This window comes from Petaurus breviceps, unplaced genomic scaffold (genome assembly GCF_028583685.1).
Source record: "Petaurus breviceps papuanus isolate PSGF00001 unplaced genomic scaffold, PetGlider_PUasm1.0 80, whole genome shotgun sequence".
NCBI classification, from domain to species: Eukaryota; Metazoa; Chordata; class Mammalia; order Diprotodontia; family Petauridae; genus Petaurus; species Petaurus breviceps.
In genome coordinates, this window is record NW_027186540.1 from 11,468,041 (window position 1) to 11,487,798 (window position 19,758).

Consider the following 19,758-nt stretch of genomic DNA (forward strand, 5'->3'; position numbering starts at 1 on the left):
GTTGAGACTTGTGAGGAAAGCTAAGCTAAGCTAAGAGCAGCAAAAATAACAAAAATACACTGGGGCAAAAAAGAAAGGGATTGGATTGTAACTTGTGGTAGATGGGTCAATGATAACAGATGACAGAGGAAAAACATTGCTGAGAAATGCTATTTGGCTTCCATTTTCTATGCCATTGAAAATTATCTTTGGACTTCAAAGTCAGAACAAAAAAATGGAGAATAGGGAGTTGAATCCCATGATAAATAAAACAAATAGGGAGACTGTAAGAGAACTCCTAGTTATCTTTAGAGAACTCAGGTTCCTTGACCTAGACAAAACGCATTCCAATATACTTTAAAAATTGGCAGGTGTGATTGTTGATCCACTGTCAGTAATATCTAATAAACCATGGAGAAGGGGACAGGTGCTAAAAGACTAGAGAAAGGCATATGTTGTACCAATTTTCATAAAAAGTAAGAGTGGACTTTTCAACTTATGGGACATTGATATTGACTAGCCAGATTCTAGAATGTATTTTTTTCACCCATAACACAGCATAATAAAAATGTTTCCACATGAAATTGCAAATCTACTATGTACAACTTGCTATTCATTTTAAATATACAACAAAGTTATATAAATTTCTTTTTTTCCCTTTTTTTGGAGGGGATGTGGAAAAATAGAGGTGCACTGGATCCAGCTCTAACCAACCCCATTTTAAAATTTTCAGTGTGAGCATTTATACCTCAGAAATCACCAGTTGCTACAAATCAGGGATTGATTTATTGTATTATTGATGGTCAAAACTTAAGAAAATGTTAATTCAAATTAAACTAGTATGTGTGTATATATATATGTATATATTCTTTTTCCTTCCTTCCTCTGTCTTTTTTTTCCTTCCTTTCTCTCTGTCTCTGTCTCTCTCTCTGTCTCTCTTTCTCTCTCACCTATCTATCTCTTTTTCCCCAAAGAGCTCTATTATTAAAAATTTACCAGTATATCCCTGTAAAATTGCTCTATAAACACGGCTTGACTTCAGTAAGAGTACAGTAGAGGCTCAGGGAATGAAGTCATCACCAGACTGGGGGCTATTTATAATAATAATGACTGGCATTTATATGATGCTTTGCATCTTCTTTCTCATTTTAGCCCCACCATACTGCTGTTCAAAGATGTCAAATTCACATGAAAATCAGTTGAAGGAACTGATCATGTCTAGTATGGAGAGGAGAAGTTTAGGAAGAACATGATGTTTGTCCTTAAATATTCAAATGACCAAGCTGTGGAAAAGAGACTAGTATAATTCTGCTTACTTCCAGAGTATAGAATTAAATACAATAGATGAATGTTGAAGAAACAGAAATTTATAACTGATGTAAGGAAAAACTTCCCATTTGAACTATGCAAAAGTGGGTTTCCATTCACTAGAGGACTTCAAAACTGTGCAAACACTTGAAAGGCATTGTGCAATATGAGAGTCAAAGATGAGATGAGTCAAAGTCTTTTCGATTCCCTGAACAAATATTAATCACCTATTTTCTTTTAGGCACTAGGTCAGGCTGAACTTGGAATAAAAGATAAAGAAGAAACAGTCCTTGTTCTAAGGTAGTTTACAACCTAGTAAAGGAAGATGATGTAAAAATAACTATGGTAATAAATGGAATACTAATGTAAATTAGAGTCCCAAAGTTAGTGATAAGAGAGTTTCTAAGGTAAGAAACCATTCTTACTTAAGTACCTTACTTAAGCACCTACAAGAGAATTTAGACTTTATTGTGGGAAATAAATAAAATATTATTTTCTATGTTTGGGAGATTATAACTCTGAAAGAATTTTGATTGATTTTTACTAATAATTGCTGTCATACTGGCTTAATTGGAAATCACATGTAGGGCAAGATTAAAATCTACTTTTTTCCTATTTTAACAAGATATTGGGAGAGGAGATCAGAAGTTTGGTACATAGATAAGAATTATATAGTGAATTACTAAAAGTATTAGTTGATTTAAAATGAGTTATAGAATTTTAAAATTCTAGTAGTTGTCTTTACAAAAGATAATATTTTTTCAAGTAAATGTTAGTGAATCTTATCTGAAAAGGTTATACAAAATGTTTAACCTACACAACGTCTTAAGAAAAAAAATTAATATTAAGCTGTTTTCATTTCTAAAATCTTTTGATGTTTTTCTCCTCAAAATAGTTAATTAAGTTCAACCTGTTTGAATTTCTTATTTTTCCCTGTTCTGTTACTCATTTTCTTTAAAACTCATTTTCTTTAAAACTATCTCAAGTATTTTAATTAGATTCAACATTTTGGTTATGAAGAAATATTTAATACTGCATTTTTCTATCTGTAGAAAATTGATTGGACAGAAATGAACTCAACACTTTGGATATATAAAAATAACAATTACTCAATTGTAAATATGACATTGGATATCAGAATATTCAAATTTTTGAAGGATTTTATTTTCAATCAATTTAATAACTACTATTTTAAGTGTATAGTATGTATGAAGATATTAATATATATTTATAAATGGTAATTTCTAATACTAAGCCACTGCTTCATTTAGGTAACATAAAATAAATGGCTTGGTCCATCATAATATATTCTAACGCTGACAGCAGGATCTTACAATAGGTGAAGAAGTGAGGGTATTTTTGTGTATAATACATGAAGTATGATGTCTGAATTTTCATCCTGCCACAAGATGGCAGGAACAATCAATCAATCAAGTTTTGTTGAATAGAATTGCAGTCTCAAAAAAAAAAAAAGATCTCCACTGAGATTGTTTTCTACTATTAACAAATAGAATATTACTTAAAACATGGTACTTGGTCACTAGTGTATGGACATTAATATGCCATTTGAAAAGACTTTTAGATTTATTTTGCTGTATTTTTTACAAATAATTTTCAAATATATTCATTTTTATTTAAACATCTTTTTTCATGAATTGGAGAAACAATATAATATTTAATGACACGATGTGTTTCCCACACACTCCTGTAAGCCATCAGAATGATTTAATGACCTATGAAGAACAACCCTAGACACTATTCTATTCCAGGCCAAAAGAAGTTGGTGACTTCATTCTTCTCTGCAGGAGGCATTCACTTAAAAAGAATGACACCACAATACAGCACATAACCAGTTAGCAACCACAGAGATGACAGAGAATGAATGGGAAAGGAAATTGAGCCAATCTTTCACCTTAAAATTAGTTCCTTTAACTCATAGTCAAGTTAGGAATTATCTGTTGCTAATGCATATCCTTCAATTTCCTTAAATAAACAGTTACAAAGCTTCAAAACCATAATATAAACACAATTGATGCTACAAAAGGACAATTCACATTCAGTTGACAACATTAGGGTGTAAAACAGGAATTTCCAAAATTTCCACTAAAAATCCTACTTTTCATTTAAAAGAAAAAATGTTATAACTTTCATCTGAAAACCCAAAGGGACCTAGACTGGGTGCACAAACCTGGTAAAAAGGTCAAACACAAGCTTTTATTTTGAATATTCAAGATAAAATTATGTTCAGCTACGTTCTCCAAATAATTGAGGCAAGTGTTATTTTGAGAATATTTTTGAGGGGGAATGAGGAGGGTATATTTGAATTACCTCAATTCTCCACATAGCTTTCTATATTATACACCTAGTTTCATTTTTTCCTTAAATAACATTGTTAAAATGAGGTGATGGAACTTGCTCTTTTCTAGAGGAAAAAGTAGAAAATATACGTATACTTCTTTTCTTGCTATGCTATCAGCCATAATCAAATTTCTATTTGTAATAAAATGAAAGGAAGCATTTAGCCCTATTCCATTGAAATTCGGAACTACTGCTTGAGAATCAGTTGTGATTTAAAATGAGGTAAATTAAATGGATTTGTGTAGACAAAGACAAAGGGCATTTCCTTTTGATGAATGAAGCCCATTAACAAATATTTTTCTTGAGAATAGGCCTTTATGGTAGCATTTAAAAATTTTACACATAAGAATTTTAGCAAATTTCGAAGAAAGAATGGCAAATAGGCATTTGGGGGTCTTTGTGAGAAAACATGTTAACTTCCATTTACCTTTTCTTTAAAGTGTAATTTGTGTCAGAGTTTATCTCATATAAGTACATGATCTTATGAGAGAGGTTAAGTTTCTTCCAAAGGTTCACACAACAGAATATGTCAGAGGTGGATTTAAACCCGGGTCCTCCTGAATCAAGGCTAGCTTTATCTACTGATAAAACTCTTTCTCAGAGCTGGTGCTGAACTGCTTTGGTAGTTTTCTCAATGGGAATTCTCCATACCAACAAAATTAAAAGTTTGGAACAAAAACCAAACAAGAATCTACATTTTTAGAGGTAGTTTCCTCTTTGGGATCCCATTGTCCCATTCACTATTAGTGACATCACAGGGCCAGTAAACCCAACCTGCCCCCTCAAAAAATGCAAGAAAGCAAGCATATTAAAGCTAAATTGCAAAAAATAAATTCCGTAGATTGTATTTTGTTTTTATTAACCAACAGGTGTTCAGTGAATGTGAGAATACAATGCTTCACTTTTTATAATGTATTTTCATCAGACTGATAAGAGAAAAAATGCAACAATTTGGTGGGTTAAGTTTAACTAACATAGAAATTATATGATCCTTTAACAGGCCCATTCAACTGGTCACAAAGGTCCAGCTGTGTAGTCCTATTAACTTAATGCAGTAGAATGTCTATGCTTATTTCAATGCTAATGACAACAGGAGGAAGAAAGCTCCTGACAGTTTGTCAAGATTTACTTCCTAAATAAAGGCCTCTATTTGCTTGTGCAAATGTCCACTGAGAGTGAAGAGCGACCCAGTGCAGCCAGTTAAACAAGTTACCAAAGTGAAAGAAAAATGGTATCTCTGGTCACTGACAGATGAACTTTGCATTCATCAAGTTATTATGTTGGAAACAGGTAGAAGAGTTGGTAGTGCTGCCTGGGAGTCTTTTATTCATTGACTTCCCACTGTACCTTGCCTATGGAAAAAATATATAGTTGCAATGAAGATAGTAATAGAGGCCTCATGGCCTTTTGGTTTATCACAGTCTTCTAAACTTATCCACCATGAATACTTAAATAATATTATTATGCTTACATACTTAGTGTTGTCAACAAAAAGGTACTTTGGTATGTTTAGGACATTAAAAAGGCAAAGAGATCATTTCAATCTTATTCAGTCACCAGATCATATTTAAATCAGATCTAAGATATTACCAAATTCCATGGCAATACAAATGCCTTTGACCATCCTAGGACACTAGTAATCACAATTTTAACACATTAGAAAATTTCCTCATACTTGTAGACAGATGTGTTGGCAGGAAATCACTTCATGCAACAAAGAATTTGGTGACCAGCTGAAATACTCCCAACTCATTGAGATAGAACATTTTAAAGAAAACTAGTATCATATCTTCCAAGTAGTACTTAAAAGACAGGATTTTTTTTTTTTTACTCTGTAGCACTTTGCAGACTGAATCTTTTCATTTGGTGTGGGGTTTACTTTGGCAACAGGATAACATCTCTTTCTATTCATTCTCTAGGGCTATATCTCAATATATATTTCCATCTTTCTCACTTTTCTACCGTTTCCAAATTAAGGTGAATGAATGATAAATTAGGAGAGGGGGTAGGAATAAATCCACATAGATGGAATTGAGAACTATACTTCAGTCACTACTCATCTGATAAAGCGGAGTGTTGTTCTATGTTTATGATGGACTGGTTTCAGGTTTTGGTGCTCCATTATATTATATATAAACTAAATCCAGCAAATATTTGTTAAACACAACATATATGTAGACCATTATGATAAGTAGAGAGAGGAAAAGTTTAGATAGGAGACTCTCAGCCCTCATGGAGATTACATAGATGACCATAATGCACAATATTACACGATGACTGCATTAGAAAGTGGAAAGCCAGTGCGCTTCATGAGCCCTAAGGGGAATGATATTATAATACAGGCAATTATTGAGGTAAGAGTAGAATGTTTATTTGGAAGGGCATACCTTGTTCAAAAAGAATAGAGTAAGTAAAAGGAAGTATATTATCATATATCATTACATTATGCGAATATATAATTGTATAATATATACTATACTATAGCATATTGTATAGATATGTGTGTGTGTGTATTCATTCATGTGAGACAATCCAAGAACTAGAAGAGTGAAACGAGGAGAGCATAATGGTGCTGATCAGTGGCAGCTGAAATATAAGTAAATCATTGAAGTCTTCTATAAACTAACTGGACAGAAAGAAGGAATGGATAAGGTGTTTAGAAAACAGATCACAAACTTGGCACACTAATAAAGTAGCAATGAAGAACTTAAATCATCTAAGCATCTGCAGCATCTTTTTTCCCCAAAAGCCAAGTCACAAACAAATTCTGGACTTGCCTTAATCATTTCATTCTTTAAAAGATGGAAGAAGAAAAGACTTGAAGGGACACTGTTCTTCTGGCACAGATCCTTACCAACAAGAATAAACTAGTTGCCGAAATAGAAATAATAGACACCTTATAGAGAAGTCACTGTGTTAGTATTTGTGTCAGAGATGATAATGATAATAAAACATTTATATAGTCTTTGCTATGGGGCAAACACTATAAAGTGCTTTACAGCTATTATCTCATAGGAAAAGCCATGCACAGTCTGATATACAGCCTAGATTTTGAAGAGCATGTTCAAAGAGAAAAATTAGGTAGGAGTATATGGGCAAAAATTTATAAGGGAGGTCAGCCCTAGAAGGATGGGAAGCTTTCAGCATTGAAATTTGGAAGACATAATTCCATGGACAGATAAGATGGGAAGTCATCCAGAATTGACCGGGTTTGTGCCTATAGAACTCAATGATTAATTTTATATTCTAAAAAATTCTCAAAATTTTCAGAAGCTATATTAAAAATGGGTGCAAGAGCAGCACAAAAGTATGGCATGGTTCTGTAAGAATGGCATCAGAACACTAAACTTTGAAGACTGGCAAGAAAAAAGTATTTCACAGCAATTTGAGGGGCAGACACGAAGATCAAAGAAGGGAGAGGAATACTGCTCACGGCACAAAGAAAAATATTAGAAAGTAGCAAAAAGCCATGGCTGCCATAGCTTCTTTGACAAACTGTAGAGTGAAGAGTTGGAAGCAGTTAGGAGGATGAGAGGCCTTAAGATTAAATCAGGTGATCTTCAGTTAAAAGTACTGGAGATATTTAGCCTGAATACTTGGGTGGAGGTATAACTTGAGATAGCTGTTATCAAATATGTGAAAAGTTCATATGGAAGAAAAAGAGTGAATATAGATTGTTATAGATTTATAGATATGTACATATAACATATATGTAACATATATATGCATATATTATACACATATATATGTACACATATATTCTTATTTCCTTCTTGGCCTCAAAAGGCAAAAATAGGAAGAGTGGGTTAAAATAGAAAAAATCAGATTTGGGCTTAATGTCAGGGGGAAAAAACTAATAATTAAAGTTATCCAAAAGTATAATGGGTTGCCTAGAGAAGTGATGGGGTAAATTTATCCCTCCCTTGAGGTTTTCAAATAAAGGCAATAGTTATAGTTCAGTCATTTCAGTCATGTCCAACTCTTAGTGAACCCATTTGAGATTTTCTTGGCCAAGATATTGGAGTGATTTGCTGTTTCCTTCTTCAGCTCATTTTATAGATGAGGAAACTGAGGCAAACTGGGTTAAATGACTTGCCCATGGTCACACACCTTAATAATGTCTGAGGCCATATTGGAACTCAGGTGTTCCTGAATCCAGGCCTGTTGCATCCACTGTGCCACCTAGTTGTACTCAAAGGTGTGTTGAAGTCTAGAGGGAATTCTTATCAGGTTCCATTTTGTTGATGACCTCCCTCTTCTGAGATTCAGTGTAAGCCCAGGACACATCAGTTTTTGCTGTGAAGGATCTTCGATATCTTCATGATGATTGGCATCTAAGGAGATAACTGAAGAAAAATAGAGACAATCATTTAGTTCAACACCTTCATACTGAAACTAGAGCATGGAAGGTGAAGCAGCTTCCCCATGGTCATACAGTATGAACACACTCACCTCTGCTTAGAGTGATCAGAGAATATTTCATGGAAGAAGTGATATTTAAACTTGGCCTTTAAGGAAAAGTATAACTATAAAAGAGAGCTGGGTTGAGGTAAGGGAAGGAAAAAAGAATGGCATTTCAGGCAGACAGAATAACATTAGCAAAGGTATTCACTGTGTAGTCTGAAACCTTCCCAGGACATTGCTACAATTGCCAGAAGTTTGGCATTGCTTCAGTTGTATAATTTGTCTCCAACCTCCTTTTCCAACTTTATTTCCCAACTCTTCACTCATATACCCTACACTTCGTCCAGACTAACACTTTCCTGTTTCCTGAATACATCCCACGCTTTTTCTGCCTCTGTGCTTTTGCTCACTTTCTGTATGCCTGGAATTTCTATCCTTTTCACACTGTAATCTCTAACTCCATGAATCTTGTACCACTTGCATGGCACAGATAATTTCTTGTCCTATATGTTTGATCTATTATATCGTATGCTAATTGAATTCAAGGGCAATTTCTTAGGCACTTTTGGATCCATGAACCATTTCTTACACAGAGTAATTCCTTATATGTTGGTTAATTAGATAACAAAAGAGAGAATGTTGAGTGAGTTTATGCTGTAGTTCTGGGGAAACAGCATAGATAATCTAGACAGAATGAGAACAAATACAGAGAAGAAAAAAAGTACTAACATTTAAACATAGGTGTTTATTATTGAAATTTTATTCCTTTCATATCTACAAGTTTATTTTCTAGCATATAGTTGATTAATTCCTGAGTTGTTTAAAATTATTCTGTTTCTTATAATTCTGTTTATCTATGACTAAGGAAAATGAAATGAAAATTTGAACATATTCTTACATAAAGTATCATTCTCTTGGAATGGCAGTGATAGCAATCATAGCTAAAATTTTATAGCAATATATATGTATATTTTAATATAATATGTATATAAATATATGTGTATATGTAATTAATATGTATTATTATATATTATACACATATGTAATTAATCCTCAGAACAATCACTGATGAAATTGCAGTTATGAGAGCTGAAGTCATTTTTCCAGGGTCACATAGCAAACAGCTGAATTTGAATTCAGTCATTCCTGATTCCAAGTATAGCATTCTATCAATTGGAACTCCTAGCTGCCTAAATTAAAAGTGTAAGTTTCAGAAGTAACACATACCTTCCTAGCTAATTCAAACATATTGTACTGATGCAAATACAGGAGAAACTTTGGGAGTTACTTGTTTCATTTGAAGGAAAGCAGTTACAGAGCAATACAAAGAATTAACTAAAAACAAATCTTTAAATTGGATTTCTTTTCATCTATGTATCTCTAGCATCTAGCATAGTACTTTGCTCATAATAGGCTTGTAGAGCCAAATAAAATGTTATTGTAAAAGATTTGATGCCATGAATGTAAGTGAGCTATCAAAATTTAGAAATTTGGTTATCCTTGCAGTGAATATATTCTGTCTCACATCCTCCACCTCTTTCCTACTTCTCCACCTTTAAAGTAAAAAATCCTAAATTCAAGCTTACAAATGCACTATTTGTGCCCTTTGAAAAAAAACATTTTTAATTTTTACTTGAAGAACTTGTTTCTGCAGTATGTGCTTTTTGAAAAAGCCTTTATTGTATAGCAAATTATCACATTTACTCTAGCATAGATTGTCTTGCCAAGAAAAACTTCCAATTCTAAGTGTCCCCTTTTGGCAGACGAATACTTGTTTTTATTACAGTGACCAAAAGGCAAAGCCTTTTTTACTGGAATCTCATTTCTAAATTGCTAAAGAGAAGGGTAGGCTCAAATTAATAACATGAATAAAAAAAAGACTTACAATTGATATCTTCCATTTTGCCTTGACCTCCAACTTTTATTGAGAAAGAAATGCAATGAAAATAGTACATGTTGATTTTTGGACCATACAGCAAGTTTTCTTGGTATCTGCAGAGACCTCTTTGTTGTCCAGTTAATGGAAAGTAAAACACATTGTTGTCTACAGTAAAATAGTTAATTATCTTGGTGATACAATCATTGTTGATATTAATATAGTTCTATGATTTCAGCAATGAGTATTCATTATGCATATCAATATAAAAAACAACCCCCATGTCTTTTTCTCATCTTTGCCTGTTTTATTTTTTTACGAGTAATTCAATGGGTCTTTTATATAAATCAACCCAAACTACTAAAGTTCTTCTTTTGATTCTTTTAATATTTCATGGATAACAGTGCAACCTTCAGGCTACCTCTCTGTATGAGCTTGGAAAAGTATTTTTCATCCATTCATTTTTCTAGTGTGAATGATTATGATGATTTATTTTAAGTGAAAATTAATTTCATTGATTAATTGATATGCAAAACAAGAAAACATTATTAGCTTAAAAGATCCTACTTTCCTGGGTACTTCTGTCTCTGACAAATCTTTTAATAATTTAGTCAAATTTTTCTGAGTTATTTTGGCAAAAAAAAAAATCACCTTATAACTAACCTTCAGGTGATGAGCCTCCCTGAAATTTATTCAGCATGGCATTAGCTAATAGTCTGTTTTCAGTTCATATTTGAAGTTTTTCAATTTTGAATGGACCTGTTAGAACTTTTACTGAGCTTTTTTATCTTCTAAGAAGTCATATTTAACTTTGAAAGTCAATTTAATTGGTTAAATATAATAAATGTTCTGGTTATATTTTTTGGATCAATAGATAACCCAGCAAAGAAGATTTTTCAAATTATTACTTTTGTATACTCTTAAGGTTTTAATTTTTAATAGAAATTATCTAAATGGATAACTCAGCTATATCATGATTTCTTCACAGTACCCTGGTGAATTTGATTGGAAAATACTGATATATGCTGTTGAAATAGTTGAAAGTTAAATGAGTACTTTATTTCAAATTACAAATGTGTGGGGATTTTTTTTTTTAGCAGGGAGAGACAAAGACAAAGATGAGCTCATAGCTGTTTAACAACTGGCTCTTTGGGTGGGAAAAACACACACAATACATTTTTGAGTTTATTATTGTTCTATTAACATTTTCTCTATAAATTTCTTAAGTCTAAACAATAAATCAATCCCTGGTTTATGCAGTCTTCTGATTTCCTAGATGTGAATGCTAACATTGAAAATTTAACTCCAGCACACCCATCTAACCAACATTTATATTTTGCATCTGGAACAAAGCAATTGGAAAATACATCTAAAATATCAGAATATCATTTGTTTCTTTTTAGTTTTATAAATTTTACCATGAAAGGCAACATATGATAGCGGATAGAGGGATGGCTGACCTTGGAATAAGAAAGACCTTGATTCATGGCCTGCATCTCCCATATATTAATTGATCCGTCCATGGGCAATCATATTATCTTCATAATAACACTGTGAAGTATGTTTTAATATTATGTTCATTTTATAGAAGAAGAAATTAAAATTTGGAGAAGTGAAATAACCTTCCTAATCTCATACAACAATAAGCATCACAGTTGGGACTCAAACTCCATTGTCTCCTTCTCTACTTACTCCATGAGCCAATGCTTTTCCCACCACACCATTCTTTTCACAGAATAAGGATATTCTGATTTTGCTATTCCAATATACACTTAATTCTTCTTATTTATGTCCTATATTCTTTGGGGTATTATCAACAGAGATTATAAAGCAGATGCTTATTCTCTCTTCTTCTTCCTCTCTCTTTCTTTCTCTATTTCTTCCTCCTTTCCTTCCCTCTTCCTCTCTTTCCTCCTTTCTTTCATGCTTTCCTTCTCCCTCCTTCCTTCCTCCCTCCCTTCCTCTTTCTTCCTTCCTTTCTTTCCTTTCCTTCCTTTTCTTTCTTTCTTTCTCTTTCTTTCTTTTCCTTTCTTCCTTCCTGTTAGACTGGTTTTATTTACACTAATGTTTCTATCAAGCACAAGCAAGCCTTTTATAGCCTTAATCTAAATCGTCTTTGTGGGTGGCTAACCTCTGACAGCCTTCTCCGCCACTGTTTGAAAAGTCCCATCAGAATTATCTGCTTTTGCCATGGCTCTGTTTTAATATCAAGCTCAATCCAACAGATTTCAGAGCACACATATTCGGTCTGTCAAAATAAAATAGTTAGGGCTTCTGGCTTGCTTATGCTTGATAGAAACATTAGTGTAAATAAAACCAGTCTCACAGCCAGTAATCTAAAATAAACAAAATAGTTTTACTTCTTAAAATGTAACCAAGAATAAAAATCCTATGCCTAAGGCAGGCATGGAAATAAAATAAAAATTAGCCGTTCGTTCCTAAATACAACCACCTGCCCTTCCCTGTGACTAATCTATAACTACACCTCCCTTCTAGCCTTTTCTTTGCTTTCCCCCCTCTATCCTCAAACCTGGGTTTTGGCACTGTGAAATAGTAGAAGAGAATATGGAGGATGAAGATAGACTACCCCTCTCCCAATTATTACTATCTGATACATTACCTTGAAGCCATTATTGTCTCCATAGATCCCAGGCAGAGGGATTAACGTTTCTAACAGAGAATTAACTCCACCCATCTGCACTGATCCTGTTTCTATGTGTGTAATGTGTCATGGCACAAGAATCAGTGTGTTCCTGCTGTACCAGGCCCTCTCAGTGACCAGTCTAAGCATGCAAGCCTAATGATCATTTAGCTTAGTGCAAGCACCTGCATCAGTCTGCTACTCTTGATGGCAGGCTTGGAGTGTTCAAATTTATTTTCAGATATATCCAGTCCCAAGATTCAGGTAGGTTCAGACCAGCTACTTGATAGGAAAACTTGTTATCTTTCCTGATATAACAGGAGACCTGACCAAAGAACATGCTCGAGATGGAGTTCCATTGGCCTGGTACTCCACTACACTAAATTCCTATTAGTCAGCAAAGTCATTGACTATTTTGTGATCTTTTAAAATTCAGAAATCCCCTACAACATGAAGTAGCCAATCAGTTTCTTCCCTAGACCTTAATCACTTGCCCACTCCCAACTTTACCTATTTCTGTTCATCCTTACTAAATGTTCTTTAATTTTCGTCTGTGTTGTTAGTTTAGATGCCTGAGGCAGCAATTTGAGTGGTTCATATCATGCTGGGCTAAGAAATCATTGTATCTTGAACAAGACATTTGACTGGCTTAGTGAATTAAAATCAGTCATTGTATCTGAGAAGTATTTCTCTGGAAATTTTGGTGAGTGCTTCCGCCTCCCATGTAATCTCACTAAGGCTGATCTGATATCCTTGTACTTCAAATTGCCTTCCTGTGGCTTTTTCACAGTTTGCAAAATCTCAATTCTCTAAACCTACTTCATATGTCTGAAACTCCCTGCTCTCACATTTCAGTAATTCCAAAGCTTAACTCAACTTTTTTTCTTTCACATTTTTCTTTTAGAGCCCCTTTCCTTGCCTGCCCACCAATTTAAAAGGAGGGGGAAAGTAATGCTGCAGAACAGCAAATGGGTAATTATAGAAGGAAAGTGAAAAAATGAAAAATGTTCCAGACTACTCTGAAAAATAAGAGAGAAAATTAGTCTTATGGGCCCAATACTATCATTTTACTCAGCCAAAATGACTTCATAATAATCACATAAAATAATCAAAGTGCAAGTTGGAATGTTAACTGAAAAGAAACCCTGAAAACAAGAAATTACCCAAGGAGGGAAGTACTTTAAATACCAGTAATAAAACTAATTGTTAGCTTAAATGACACTAAACCTTACTAACCAGTCCTATCCCTCAATTCACATCTTATTATTCTTACTTCATTGTACTTAGTCTTCCAGGAAAGATTAACCACTGAAGCTTACCTTTCTTTGACTTACCATCGATCATCCTTTGTTTGGGCCCCCTTGGGAGTCCCTGCACCCAGCCAGGAGGGCCTTCTTTCTCTATTGTGAGCAGCTTTGTGATCTCTCATTCTGAAGGATGCTATATAGAAGTAAATAGCACCAGGGAGCTGCTGTATATGACAGTCACTGTAATCCAGCTTTGTCTGTGTTCCTGTCATAGAAGTGAATTACTTGTACTTGACCCAACTTAAATGCCAGTTTAAGACTAGTTTAGAGTGTGCCTAATGAAAAGAGTGTTTGAAATTAAATAAACCAGCTTGCTCCATTTTAGCTTCAAAATGTATCTCTTTGTCCTGTTGAGAGAGACACATAATCTTAGTAATTGCAGGTTGTAAGAATATAGGGTAAGTGGGGTATTAATGAAATTGAGGCTTACAATAGCCTGTCTGCAGCACATTGCTGACTTAATCAGTGCCATTTTGCATAAGAGAAACCTCCCAAGAAACGCCTCCGTACACTCTTAGATCATTTGTTTTCAGATTAAATTCTTCTGATAAAACAGAATATAAATTTATAGTAAACAACAACAACAAAAATAAAATAAGTCATTTCTAATAAGAGAATATTTCTAATAGGCTGTGGTGGTATTTTCATTTTAAAAAGAAAAAAAAATGCCAGCAGCTCATCAATTACTATTCCAGGGAAATAATAGAAACTCCAAAAAAATTTACCTAATAATTACAAAGAGGTAGAAAAAACCCTAAGTAAATTTCCTAATGCCCCAGTGATATTACTACAAGTAAAATTGCACTCCACTTATTTTGCCTGTATAATCTTAGACAAAGGAAGCTAGGTGGTACAGTGGAGTCAAGGAGTTCAGATATGACCTCATCACTTATAAATTGTGTGACCCTGAGCAAGTCACTTAACCTTGTTTGCCTCAATTTCCCCATCTGTAAAATGAGCAGGGGAAGGAAATGGCAAACCACCCAGTATCTTTGCCAAGAAAACCCCAAAGGGGATCCCACAGAGGTAGGTACCACCAAAACGACTGAACAACAACAACAAATCTTGGACGACCAGTCTGGGCTTCTTCTCATCTACAAAATGAGTGGCTTGTATGAAAATGTATCATAACTCCCTTCTGGTTTTTCATCTGTAATCCTATGATCCCTTGAATCCTATTAAAACAAAACATAATGCAACTCGTATTGATGAAGGAACACTCAGTCTAGGGTTTGAATCTTGGGTGTGAACTATGTTTGAATCTTGCCTTTAATGCTTACTAGCAATGTAACTGAGCAAATCATTAATTCAGTTACAGGGTAAACATTTATTAAACCTGTACTACATGTCAGGTACTGTGCTCAGTGCTGAGCATGCAAAGAAAGGTAAAAGACAGTCCCCACTCTCAAGGAGCAATGGGGAAGACAACATGTAAACCATCATACAGGATAAATTGGAAGTAATTAACAGAGGTAATGCACTAGCTTTAAGGGGGATCAGGATAGGCTTCCTGGAGAAGGTGGGAATTTGTTGTTGTTATTGTTCATCTTGAAGGAAACCAGAAAAGAAAGATGAAGAAGAAGAACATTCCAGGCATGAGGGATGTTCAGAGAATCCCTGACATTGGGACCTAGTGTTTTGGGTAAGGAACAACTAGATCATAGGGTTTAAGATGCAAGAAGGCTAGAAAGATAGAGGAAGGGCTTTGAACACCAAACAGAGGGTTTTATACTTGATCCTGGAGACGATAGGGAGTCACTGGAGTTCGAACAGAGGGATGACATGGTCAGATTTGTACTTAAGGAAGATCCCTTTGACTACTGTGTGGAGAATGGACTATTCATAAAATGGGTATTCAAATAACACCCACCACTCTGGAATATTGCAAGGATTAAAGGAGATAGCAGATGTAAAGTGCTTTGCAAACCTCTGAGAGCTATATAAGGGCTAGCTATTATCATCCCCAAAATAAGTAGTGCACCTATCATTATGCTATTGTGACATGGTGCTTATGCATCCTTATCCTAATTACACCAATCATACAGTGTTGTTTAAGGAAGGGATTTTAGAAATGTTAAAGTGTTATGTAACCATGAGCTATTGTTATTATTCTTTCATTATACCACATTCTCTATTGGGTATCATTTTTTTTTTCTTTAACTAAAACTAGTTTCATGAATTATACTGTACTACTTGTCAGAAATCTTCTGGTTTCATTAAAGAATTTTTTTTTCTAAACTAAGTAGCCATTATGGTGGCGTTACCCAGCTAATGACACAAAATCTGTATTTTTTTGGTAATTTCCTTGTGTTATATTTCACACATTTCCATTATTCTTTATATGGAGGTGGTAGTAAAAATGGGGGTGTGCATTTAGCCATGATTCCTTTTCAAAGTTAGGTTTTTTTGACATAAATGAACACAAGCACTTTGGAAATCTTGTTAGATTTTAAGCTGACAAAGCAAAACTTCCTGGTTTAAAGAATAAAAGCTATAAAAGACCATTAGAAATAGCTCAAAAGACTTCTTAAACATCAAATTGTACTCATAAAATAGCATTCAATGAATTTGATTTCAAGGACTCACAATCATGGAGATAATATTTTGTGTCAATTACACATGGGCTGAACTAGAGGAAGAAAGCAAGTTTAAAGGCATTTTTATTCTGTAAAATATACAAAGTCAAAATATTATTTAAAATGATGTCTGTTTCCCAAATGCAACCAAATAAGATCCATCTTTGTATGAAAAGCTAGATTAGTAGAGTTTATCTTGTAAACAGCTGGGTATAGTAGTCATTAATTTTAATTTCCATTTTATCATCTCCATCTTTGGTATCACAATAACCTTCCAGGACCATATTCTATATAGACATGTTTTTTAAAACTTTGCATCCAATAAAGTTCGCTATTCAAAGAAAAGCTCTTGAAAATATTACTTAGATCACTTGATTTTTTTTGTCAAAGTTAAATGTTGCCTTTTGAAAAGGAATGGGGATAGAGTTGAATATATGATGTATTTTTGAGATAATAAATTGCTTTCCTCTCTACTCCCACCCTGGCCACAATTCCCCAGATACACCTTTGCTATGCACCATAGGGGTCCCCTTCCTTTTATGGACCCTCAAACAATTCAAAGACAGTAGCTCTGTGTATGAATCAGGATAATCATTTAGTGTTCATGTCCTGCTGGTGTGATTCCTATTAATCTGCTTGTCTTGAAAGTGAAATGCATGAACTACTAAGTCCTTTTAATTTAATTACCATTACAATGGGAACTAAGAATGTTCATTCTATTCTATGTGAGGATGTTATCTCATACATTTATCTACCAAGCCCTTCAGTTTTTGATAATAATTTACTATCCATGTTTCTTTTTTTTGAAGTACTTTTGTAACATTTCTTGATAAAAAAAAATCTAAAAGCCTTGCAAAATGCAACAAAGTTTATGATAAATGTGTGGGAGATGTGGCTGTATGTCATAATTCCTTTCTTTAAGTTTTCAGTCAGAAATCTTCATCAGTTGCAGAAATAGACTTTATTAACTTGAATCTGTCTTCATTTAAAATCATGTCCATCTGGTGCACCTTAGTTTGGAAATGCTTATATTTTATTGTCCTTTGTTCCTTTTATGCTGACCTCTTTGTTTGATAGATGCTCCTTTTAGATCAGATTATCGGACATATTGATACTTGCTTCATTGGATATGTATTTGATAGAGTGTTTTTAAAAACACTTTTCCAGGAACAACATGAATTCCTCTCATAATTAAAAATATTGAAGTTAAGGTATCTAGTTTTATGATATTGAATCATAATTTAAATTGTTCCAGAAATTTAAAAAGATGGAAAGAAAAGCATTTTAATGCAATCAAAACAGTTGTCAATGAAATATTTTTTATTTGCATTAAGATTTACTTAGGTAGACCTTAAGGTCTACACAAACTTAAGTTGGCATTACTATAAACTATACATTCTTCAGTGTTGTGAATGCTACTCATTACATCTCAATGTGATGTCTCAGGTTGATTTCAGACTTGTAGCTATGAGATTGAAAAGTTAAATTTTGACAGAGAATTGAAATGTAGTTTGTAATTTTGGGTAGCAAGTTTAAGTACATGTAATATTATAGTCTGACATCTACTGAAGCTATCTTGGGAAAGATGTGATCAGTAGGAACCAGTGTTATTGTTTTCAGACAGAATATATAATTAGTGATTATTAAGATAGTGAAAATACTCTGATTGCTTGTTATTTCTCTTGCCCCTGACTATTTTATGTATTTAACATAAATGGGCCCTACTTAGCTGATGAACTTTTTCCAAGCATTTTAATCTTGTCCTGTACTTTTAGGGTTAATTCAAGTCAACAATCATTTATTAATTGTTTACTATGTGCCAGCCTTATTCCAAGAGAGAAAAAAAAATGGTTTGTTCTTGGTTATTTGGGGAAGAGGGTTATTGGGGGTAGGGTAGCTATTTTAAAAAAAAACACATGACCTGCCCATATAGTGTTTATATATGGTACTAAAATGCAAAGTATTAAGACATATACCTCACTTCCTAATACATTATTCTGTATTCTTAGGTAGATATAGTAAACCCATGAAAAGATTCAAGTTGGGTAGATGACTAATGGTACTCAATCTGTATTTATTTTCTGGGGAGGGGCAGGAAGGAGTATGTATGTCCTTATGAATGTTAATGGCCCTTTTGGGGTAGGGGGAGGATGTGTATATATGTGAGTCTTAATGACCCTCCACAATTTTCAGTGATAGGTTGAATCACCTAGAAGGGAATGGGGTGACTTTTAGCTTTTACTGACCTGGCATGGCCTAAGCAATAATAAAACATAATCTCCCCATGAAGCTAGGGACACCTTCCCATAAATGAATATAGCATCAATTAAAGAAGTGAGCATACATATAACAGGTATCCCTACAACCTTTAAGCTATTAAGCTATTTGGGGTTCAAAGCCAAAGGAAAGAAGTTGTTTAAGGGAACTCACACTTCTAGCCAAAAAATCCTTTACTTGATTTATGCATCCCTGTTAGCTATTGTCTCCTCTTTTCATGGATAATCTCCTTGGAAGGGCTTTCTGTAATTAGTTTCTCCATTTCCTTTCCTCTCACTCTCTTTTTAAGTCTCTGAGGTCTGGCTTCTGACTTCATCATTCAACTGAAGCAGCTCTTTCCATAATTTCCCAATCTAATGGTGTTTTCTCTATCCTCATACCTTTTGATCTGCAGTCTCTTACACTATCACCCATCTTCTATTTTATATTTTCCTCTCTCCATGTTTTCATGATGCTTCTCTCTCCTGTTTCTCCTCTTACCTTTCTGACTTTCTTCTTATTCTCTTTTGCTGGATCCATTATCCACTAACCGTAGAAGTATCTGTTCAGGGCTTTCTTCTTTTCTTGCTGTATGCTATTTTGCTTGGCAATCTCATGAGTTCCCATATATTTATCTCGATTTATGCAGTCTTAACCTCCAGTCTTATATTTCCAACTGGCTATTGGACATTTCAAACTGAATATCCTATAGACATCTTAAAATCAACATATCTCAAACTAAGCTCATTTTCCCCCCAAACCCTCTTCTCTGCTTATGTTTTCTTTAATTTTCCAGGCACCAGTATCCTCTCAGTCACTCAGACTTACAACCCAAGTATCACTCTCAATTTTTCATTCTCTCTCACCCCTCAGTATCCAGTCAGTTGACAAATCATGCCATTTCTCCCTTTGTAACATCTTTTGCATTCTCCCTTTTCTCTTCTGTGAAGCTACCACCTATGGTACAGACCCTCATCACCTTCATCACCTCACACTTGGACTATTACAGTAATCTAATGATTATTTTCTCTCCCTCAAATTTCTCACCACTTT

General features: G+C 34.1%; 1 protein-coding gene and 1 pseudogene across 13 annotated transcripts in view; both read left to right on the forward strand.

Annotated features, from left to right (window-relative positions):
- Window positions 1–19,758, forward strand: part of LOC138176019 (semaphorin-3A) — a 665,616-nt gene that overhangs the window by 53,413 nt on the left and 592,445 nt on the right. The window lies entirely within an intron of this gene.
- The window catches only part of LOC138175972 (ribonuclease P protein subunit p25-like protein), a 173,392-nt pseudogene continuing 159,552 nt past the window's right edge, over window positions 5,919–19,758 (forward strand).